General features: G+C 48.6%; 1 long non-coding RNA gene across 1 annotated transcript; it reads left to right on the plus strand.

Annotated features, from left to right (window-relative positions):
• Positions 1-7: 7 nt before the first annotated feature.
• LOC308579574 lies at positions 8-1,829 on the plus strand. The gene is made up of 2 exons (XR_014004543.1): positions 8-690; positions 1,185-1,829. It is a non-coding gene; the product is annotated as an uncharacterized lncRNA (long non-coding RNA).
• Positions 1,830-8,167: the final 6,338 nt, after the last annotated feature.

Genomic DNA, 8,167 nt, shown 5'->3' on the forward strand with positions numbered 1-8,167 from the left:
CCCCAAACGGTCGTCCTTTCCTTAGCATACGTGTCGGAATGTTCTGGGTGGCAGGAGAGGCTATATTGTTTATTAATATCCTTCCTAACTTGTGCTAGGAAGTTCCTTTACTTAGCAGAGTTACGTTCCCTTTTTACATGCACAGCAGATAGCTGGTTGCAGGCTCGTGTGAGCTCTTCACTACTATACAATTCAGCCTGTCTCAGAATAAACTATACATTCCTGTGTTAGCATTTCACTCCTCCCATTGCAAGGGCCACCTGATTCTTGTTTACTTTCTGTTCCGTGAAAAAGGAAGCCAGTCTGTGTGAATTCCATCTCCGGTACTATTGTACTTTTTCTTTCTGCTCCGTCTTGCGACAAGACAGGATGTCTGTATGAGGGCTGCTCCTCTCATATGTATTTGTTATGTTTTTAATCTGTAATTATTAGAAATAGGTATGCCCAGGTACCTCCTCTCCTCCGTCTGCGCTGCTTTTACTCTGCTATACTGGGCGCTCACAAGAGAGCAGCTGTGAGTCCCAGAACACAAGGACCCCTTCCTGGGAATGCTGTGTAGCTGTTCCAGTGCCAGAGGAGGCCGTGGGGCCTGCAAGAGTGTTCCATTATCGGTCCTGGGCCCAGACGCTGTGGGCTGTTCGCTGTGGGAGCTGTTTGTCCGGGAGCCCTGCCCGAGAGTGATTGATGGAGGTATGTGATGTGGCTGCCAAGAGGCTTCTCTGCATGCCAAGGAGAGCTAATTAGGCCTAGTATACGGAAAGGTAGGGATGCGGGTGGCGCTGTGGGTAAAACCTCAGCGCCTAGGACTTGCCGATCGCATGGTCGGTGGTTCAAATCCCCGCGGCGGGGTGAGCTCCCGTCGTTCGGGTCCCAGCTCCTGCCCACCTAGCACTTCGAAAGCACCCTTAAGTGCAAGTAGATAAATAGGTACCGCTTTATAGCGGGAAGGTAAATGGCGTTCCGTGCGCTGCTCTGGTGCCGGTTCACCAGAGCAGCTTCGTCACGCTGGCCACGTGACCCGGAAGTGTCTGCGGACAGCACTGGCTCCCGGCCTCTAGAGTGAGATGAGCGCACAACCTTAGAGTCTGTCAAGACAGGCCCATACAGGCAGGGGTACCTTTACCTTTTATACGGAAAGGTGCTGACAAAGGTCCATATAGTTAAAGCTCTGGTTTTCCCTGTAGTGATTTATGGAAGTGAGAGCTGGACCATCAAGAAGGCTGATCCCCGAAGAATTGATGCTTTTGAATTATGGTGCTGGAGGAGACTCTTGAGAGTCTCATGGACTGCAAGAAAATCAAACCTCTCCATTCTGAAGGAAATCAGCCCTGAGCGCTCACTGGAAGGACAGATCGTGAAGCTGAGGCTCCAAGACTTTGGCCACCTCAAGAGAAGAGAAGACTCCCTGGAAAAGACCCTGATGTTGGGAAAGATGGAGGGCACAAGGAGAAGGGGACGACAGAGGACGCGATGGCTGGACAGTGTTCTCGAAGCTACCAGCATGAGTGACCAAACTGTGGGAGGCAGTGGAGGACAGGAGTGCCTGGCGTGCTCTGGTCCAGGGAGTCACGAAGAGGCGGACACGAATAAACAACAACACATACCTAAAGGATCTTCACTGGCTCCCAGTATGTTTCTGAGTGCGTGTGCACACACATATATATATATTATTATATATCTGCTTTACATTTTCAGCAACCTTAAAATATCAATGACTTCCCTTCCTCTCTTTCCATGGTTCACTTTGCACAATGCATATTTTATATAAACTAAACCATTCAGTATTCCATTATTGCATCCATTAAAACTTATTTACACTGCTGAAGTTATCTTAATGCTTCCGTTATCACCTTTATTATTTATATTGGTCTTAGAAGTCCTAGTGAGAAATATCAGGGCAGATGAAAATATTAAAGGAATTAAAATAGGGAAAAAATCATATAAATTGAAAGGCTATGCAGGCAATCTTGTAATTACGGCAGAAGAGCCTAAAGAGTCTCTTCCAAAAGTTATAGAAAAAATCCAGGAGTTTGGGCAAGTAGCAGGATTCAAACTAAATAAAAGTGAAACCAAATTATTAGTTAAAAATTTAAAAGAAGTAGACAAAAAAGAATTTCTCAAGTTACAGAAACAGAAACCCACAAAAAAGTTAAATATTTAGGCATTTGTCTCACAAGCAGAAATATCAATATTTACAAATTATGAAAAACGTTGGAATGAGATAAAAAGGAAACTAGAAGTACGGGGAAGAATGAATCTCTCCTTATTAGGAAGAATAACAGCAGTCAAGATAAATGTATTGCAAAAAATGCTGTTTTTATTCCAAACAATACCGGTAATAAGTGATGCCGTTTCCTTTAAGAAGTGGCAAAAAGATATATCCAAATTTATCTGAAAAGGGAAGAAACCGAGGATAAAATACTAACAGAGGTTAAGGATAGAGGAGGACTCTCTCTTCCAGATTTAAAATTGTATTATGAGCAAGCTGCATTACTTGGATCCGGGCTTGGATTAAATTAGAAAACACTGATCTATTAGATTTGGAAGGACATGATAACACATTTGGTTGACTTGCGTGTTTATGGTACAACAAATGGAAGATACATAAAGGATTTCATAATCATATAATTAGGAAAGCCTTGATAAAAGTATGGGGAAAATATAAAGATTTATTAGAGCAAAAAACTCCCTGGTGGGTAGCCCCAACAGAGGCAATGTCAATCAAGATAATAATAATAATAATAATAATAATAATAATAATAATAATAATAATAATAATAATAATAATATCTTTATTGTCATTGCCCCCTCTCGGGGACAACGAAATTACTTGGCTGCTCCATCCACCCAGGTAGGGCACTCCACACAAAATCAAAACAACTATAAAAACACTAATTAAAACAATACAGTATAAAACAGCAAGGAAGATTAGATGACTTTCAAAGTCCAGGCTTCCCATTCAGGGCCGAGATCGCTCTGGGGAAGAAGCTGTTCTTAAGACGGCTCGTTCTTGTCTTCATCGTCCTGTATCTCTGTCCCGACGGCAGGAGCTCGAAGAGACAGTGACCAGGATGCGATGGATCTTTTACTATGTCCAGTGCCTTCCTATGGCACCTTATGGCATAAATATGCTCTAAGGTGGAGAGTGGGCAGCCAACAATGCTCTCTGCTGCCTTAACAACTCTGCACAACCCCAACCTGTCCTGGGTAGTACAGCTTCCGTACCACACACATAAGCCATAAGTGAGCACGCTCTCAATGGCACAGTGATAGAAGGCAAGCAGCAGTTTCTGCAGAAGATGGTTTTTCCTTAGAATTCTCAAAAAGTACAGTCTCTGCTGCGCCTTCTTCACAAGCCCCCTTGTGTTGACACTCCAGGACAGATCCTCTTGTAATTCAATGCCCAAAAATCTGAAGGTTGTTACCCTCTCCACACAGACCCCATCAATCAAAAGATGTACCAAAAGACAGAAAAAAATTATTTATTTATACAGCGGCAAGAATTCTACTAGCACAAAGATGGAAAAGCGATGAAATACCAACAAAAGAACAATGGCAAGAAAAGTTGATGGAATACGCTGAAACGGCAAAGTTAACTGAGAGGCTCAAAGATAAAGATAATAATGACTTTTTAAAAGATTGGGAACCTTTAACAATGCACATACAGAAACAATGCATTGAAATGAACTCGCAGGATTTGACTTACAATGGACAAACATAAACAGAAAATATAAATATGAAGTAAAAATGTTAAGTCCAGATAGATGATACAACTCTAATTTTAGTATATAAAAGTATAAGCAGAAGAAATAAATACATTATAATCCAGGAAAAGAAGTTGGGGGAAGTCGCGGGGGTAGGGGTGGTAACTGAAATCATAATATGTACCGTATTTTTCGTCCTATAGGGCGCACCGGCCCATAGGACGCACCTCGTTTTTTTTGGGGGGGGAAATGAATAAAAAAAAAGTTATCCCCCCCCGCCGCGGCTGCCGCCCCAAGCCTTGCGCACACCTGCCTGAAGCACGGGGCACCCCCCAGAGGGCTCCGCGTGCTTTGGGCTGCAGGCTGCTGCCCCAAGCCTCGCGCGACCGGCAGGACCTCCCGCCAGGCGCGCAAGGCTTGCAGACACTCGCGGGGGCTGCAGGCTGCTGCCCGCAAGCCTTGTGAGCCCTCAGGAACTCCCGCCGGGCTTGCAAGGCTTGCGGATAGCTTCCTGAAGCCTGGAGAGCGAGAGGGGTCGGTGCGTACCGACCCCTCTCGCTCTCCAGGCTTCAGCGAAAGCCTGCATTCGCCCCATAGGACGCACCCACATTTCCCCTTCATTTTTGGAGGGGAAAAAGTGCGTCCTATGGGGTTAAAAATACGGTAATTTGAATGTTTGGCAATGCTAAAATTCTTTCAATAAACAAAAAGATTTTTTTAAAAAAGAAGTTATCTTAATGCTGCCCACATTTTCAAATAAACACAATTTCCCTCCATATATTCAATAAACATTTCCCAAACTTCTTTAAACGTATGCTCTTCTTATTCTTTTATTCTATTTGTTAGGTCCACAAGCTGTGCATATTCCATCAGTTTAAGTTGCCATTCTTCTTTAGTCGCGACTTAGCTCATTTTCCATTTTGGGGCTAACAAAACGTAGTAGTAGTAGTAGTAGTAGTAGTAGCAGCAGCAGCATACATAAATAGCTGTTATGTACTGAGCTTGGATCCTAGAACAATAGGCAGGTAGGATCCTGGAATACAACAACCAATTGGCTTGCAGGAGCAGCCCAGTCAGACTCCAGGAGGGAAGCAATCAGCCAATCACACGGGACCCATTGTGTAAATAATGTATACAGTGGTACCTCAGATTAAGTACTTAATTCATTCCGGAGGTCCGTACTTAACCTGAAACTGTTCTTAACTTGAAGCTAATGGGGCCTCCTGCTGCCGCCCCGCTGCCGGAGCACAATTTCTGTTCTCACCCTGAAGCAAAGTTCTTAACCTGAAACACTATTTCTAGGTTAGTGGAGTCTGTAACCTGAAGCGTATGTGTCAGGGGTTCAGGAGCAGAGGCAAGGGCAAGGGAGGAAACAGAGAGCGAGGGGGAGGAGGCAGAAGAAAAGATGAGTGATGACGACGACCCGAGATCTCCGAGTCTTTCCAGTGAATCAGAAGATTCACAGAAAGGAGCACCAGTGGCCAGGGCAAGGGGGGAGCCTAGGGGGGCACCCCAGGAAGATAGAGCCAGAGGGGACTCAGAGGAGAGCAGTTGGAAATCGGGACCAGCGTCACAGCCAGAGAGCAGGGAAGAGGAAGAGCGCCAGAGATCAAGCGCTGGCAGCTCGCAACAGGGGGGAGGGCACGAGTCAGGAGTGGCCACACCTTCATCGGGGAGCGAAGAAACGGTCAGACGGAAAGTGGAAGGTTGGGCGCGCGCGCCAAGTTCAAATGCACAGGAAAGTGACGCAGTAGGCAGCCAGGAAAGGGAGCCAGGTCCTAAAGCCCGGCGCAAGGAGACAGGGAGTTCCGGGGGGTCGGCGTCAGAAGAATCCCGGAAGGAAGAGACCCCGGGGGGCAGAGGGACCCAGAGGAGAACAGTCAGGCGGAAAAGGTGGAGCAGGGCTAGGATATTAAGTTGGTGCACAAGGGGCGGAGACTCAGACGGAGCTTCGCCGATCTAGCCATTAGACGTAGAGTTGCACGCAGCAGCTTGGGAATGGAAACTGTAACTCAATAAAGACTTTTACTTAATGACCGCTGGCTAGCGTGATCCTCTGTGAGCTAGGATCTTGAAGCAGCTCTGACAGTAAGCTCCGTCTCTAAATTGTGGGCATCTACAGCCTCGAGGAGAGGAGAGAAGCAGGTGCCTACTAGCTAGCTCACGAACGGCAGACAACATGACGGCTGAGCAGCAGATAGAGGAACTCAGAAAAGCAGTGTCACAACTGAATGCCGAGGCTCTCGCATCCAGGAAGAGAGAGGAGGAGGCAGCTGCCGCCTGCAGGGATCTCCAGGTCAGGTTGGACATGCTTACGAAGCAAGGGCAACTGACACCCAAACAGGAGGGAATTGGGTTGGCGAGACGAACAGGCGGTCTGGTCTCTCACTTTGATGGGAACCTGCAGCAGTACCCCAACTTTAGAGCAGATGTAATGTGCGCACTGGAACTGCTGAAAAAAGACTTTAGAGATGAGCAAGAGAAAGTGGGGTTCATCATGTCCCATTTGCATGGGGAAGCTAAAGCATGGCTGCGCAATTTGTGGAGGGATAAGGATCCGGCGCTCCAAAATGCGGATGCCTTTATTAAAGCGATGGATGGGTGTTTTTTATCAAGCATTGACGTGGATCTTGCTCGGCAGCAGATACATGGACTGAAACAAGGGAGGGCCAGCGTAAGGCAGTATCATGCCCGCTTTTTCGCTTTGGTCAGTGCTCTGGAATGGGACAGGGATTCGGCTCCTGTAAGAGACCTGTTTTGGGAGGGATTGCACGGCTCTGTTAAAGATGAAATTGCGAGGGGGGAGAGACCCCGGACCACGCAGGAGATCGTTCAGAGGGCGCTAGCCGTGGGGGTGCGGCTGGAAGAACGTCCGTGGAGCAGGGACGAAGGGCGTGGAGGGCGCGAACCAGCCAGGGGCTCCTCCTTCCTTCCCAGAGAAGCAGCGCGTGCGCAATCCACGCCTCCGCCAGGAGGAGGGGCGGAACCTATGGAGGTTGGAAGTGCAAGGGCTCAATCAGCAGCCAGAGCCCTAGCACCGACAACAGTGAAAGCGAAGCCTCCTAGAGGGAACAGGAAGTGTTACATCTGCGAGGATCCAGGGCATATGGCGAAAGAGTGTCCCCGGAGGCTCCACAAGCACACTGCAGCCTCAGCAATGGTAACTGCAGCAACGCAACAAGGAGGACCACAGCAGGGAAACGACGATGTCTGGCTGGAGGAAGAGGCACTGGGGCCCAGCCAGACGTGTCAGTGAAGAAGTCCCCGGAGATTTCACAGCCCATGGACCCCCTCCCGCCCAAACCAGTAGTGAGGCTCACCGCATCGCTCCAGCTGCCCAATGGCATCACCATGGACGTGCCGCTCACCATTGACTCGGGAAGCAATGCGGACTTTATAGGGCAGGACTTTGTAGACAGGCACGCTATACAGTTGCTGCCGGCCACGCTGCCCCTGCAGGTGGTCACGGTGGATGGCAGGGAGCTGCTAGGGGGGCAAGTGGTGAAGCAGACGCCACCAATGGTGATGCGCCTTGGGAATCACAGGGAAATCATCAGCTTCAACGTCACTCAACTATCGGACACGCCGATTGTATTGGGCATGAGTTGGCTGGACAAGCACAGCCCAACGCTGGCTTGGTACCAGAGGCAGCTGACCTTCGGCTCTTCCTTTTGTGCTGAACACTGCATCGTGCCCCGGCAGGAAGGAGAGGAAGAGGAGTCACAGCTGCTGCTAGGCACGCTGCAAGCGATTCCCCACAAGTACGCAGAATTTTTGGAGGTTTTCTGCGAGAAGGAGGCAGACAGGCTACCCCCCCACAGACCATATGACTGCAAAATTGACCTGCTGCCGGGGGCGGCGCTGCCCAAAGGGAAGCTGTATTCCATGTCTGAGGACGAACTGCAGGAACTCAAAGAGTTCATAGATCATAATTTGGAGCGCGGTTTCATCCGGGAGTCCAAGGCAGCGGGGGGCAGTCCTGTATTCTTTGTTAAGAAGCGGGACACGCCCCAAAAAAGACTTGTGGTGGACTATCGCATCTTAAACAGTGTGACCAAGCCATCGGACTTCCCCATGCCCCGAATCGACGACCTCCTCGCAAAGGTACGGAAGGGCAGCGTGTTCACCAAGTTAGACCTGCGAGGGGCGTACAACCTCATTCGCATGCGGGAAGGAGATGAGTGGAAGACAGCCATGTTCACGCCTCTGGGCACCTACGAATATAGAGTTATGCCTTTTGGATTGCAAAATGGCTCCCACGTTTTTCAAGCGTTCATGCATCACGTGTTGGCGGGGCTCCTCTACAAGACGTGCGTCTGTTTCTTAGATGACATCCTGATCTTTTCGGAATCGCAGCAGGAGCATGACAGACACGTCAAAGAAGTGCTAAGCAGGCTGCAGCAGCATAGGCACTAGGCCAAGCTGGAGAAGTGCCAATTCGACGTGACGGAGGTGGATTTTCT

This window comes from Podarcis bocagei, assembly GCF_964188305.1.
Source record: "Podarcis bocagei genome assembly, contig: HAP1_SCAFFOLD_215, whole genome shotgun sequence".
NCBI lineage: Eukaryota > Metazoa > Chordata > Lepidosauria > Squamata > Lacertidae > Podarcis > Podarcis bocagei.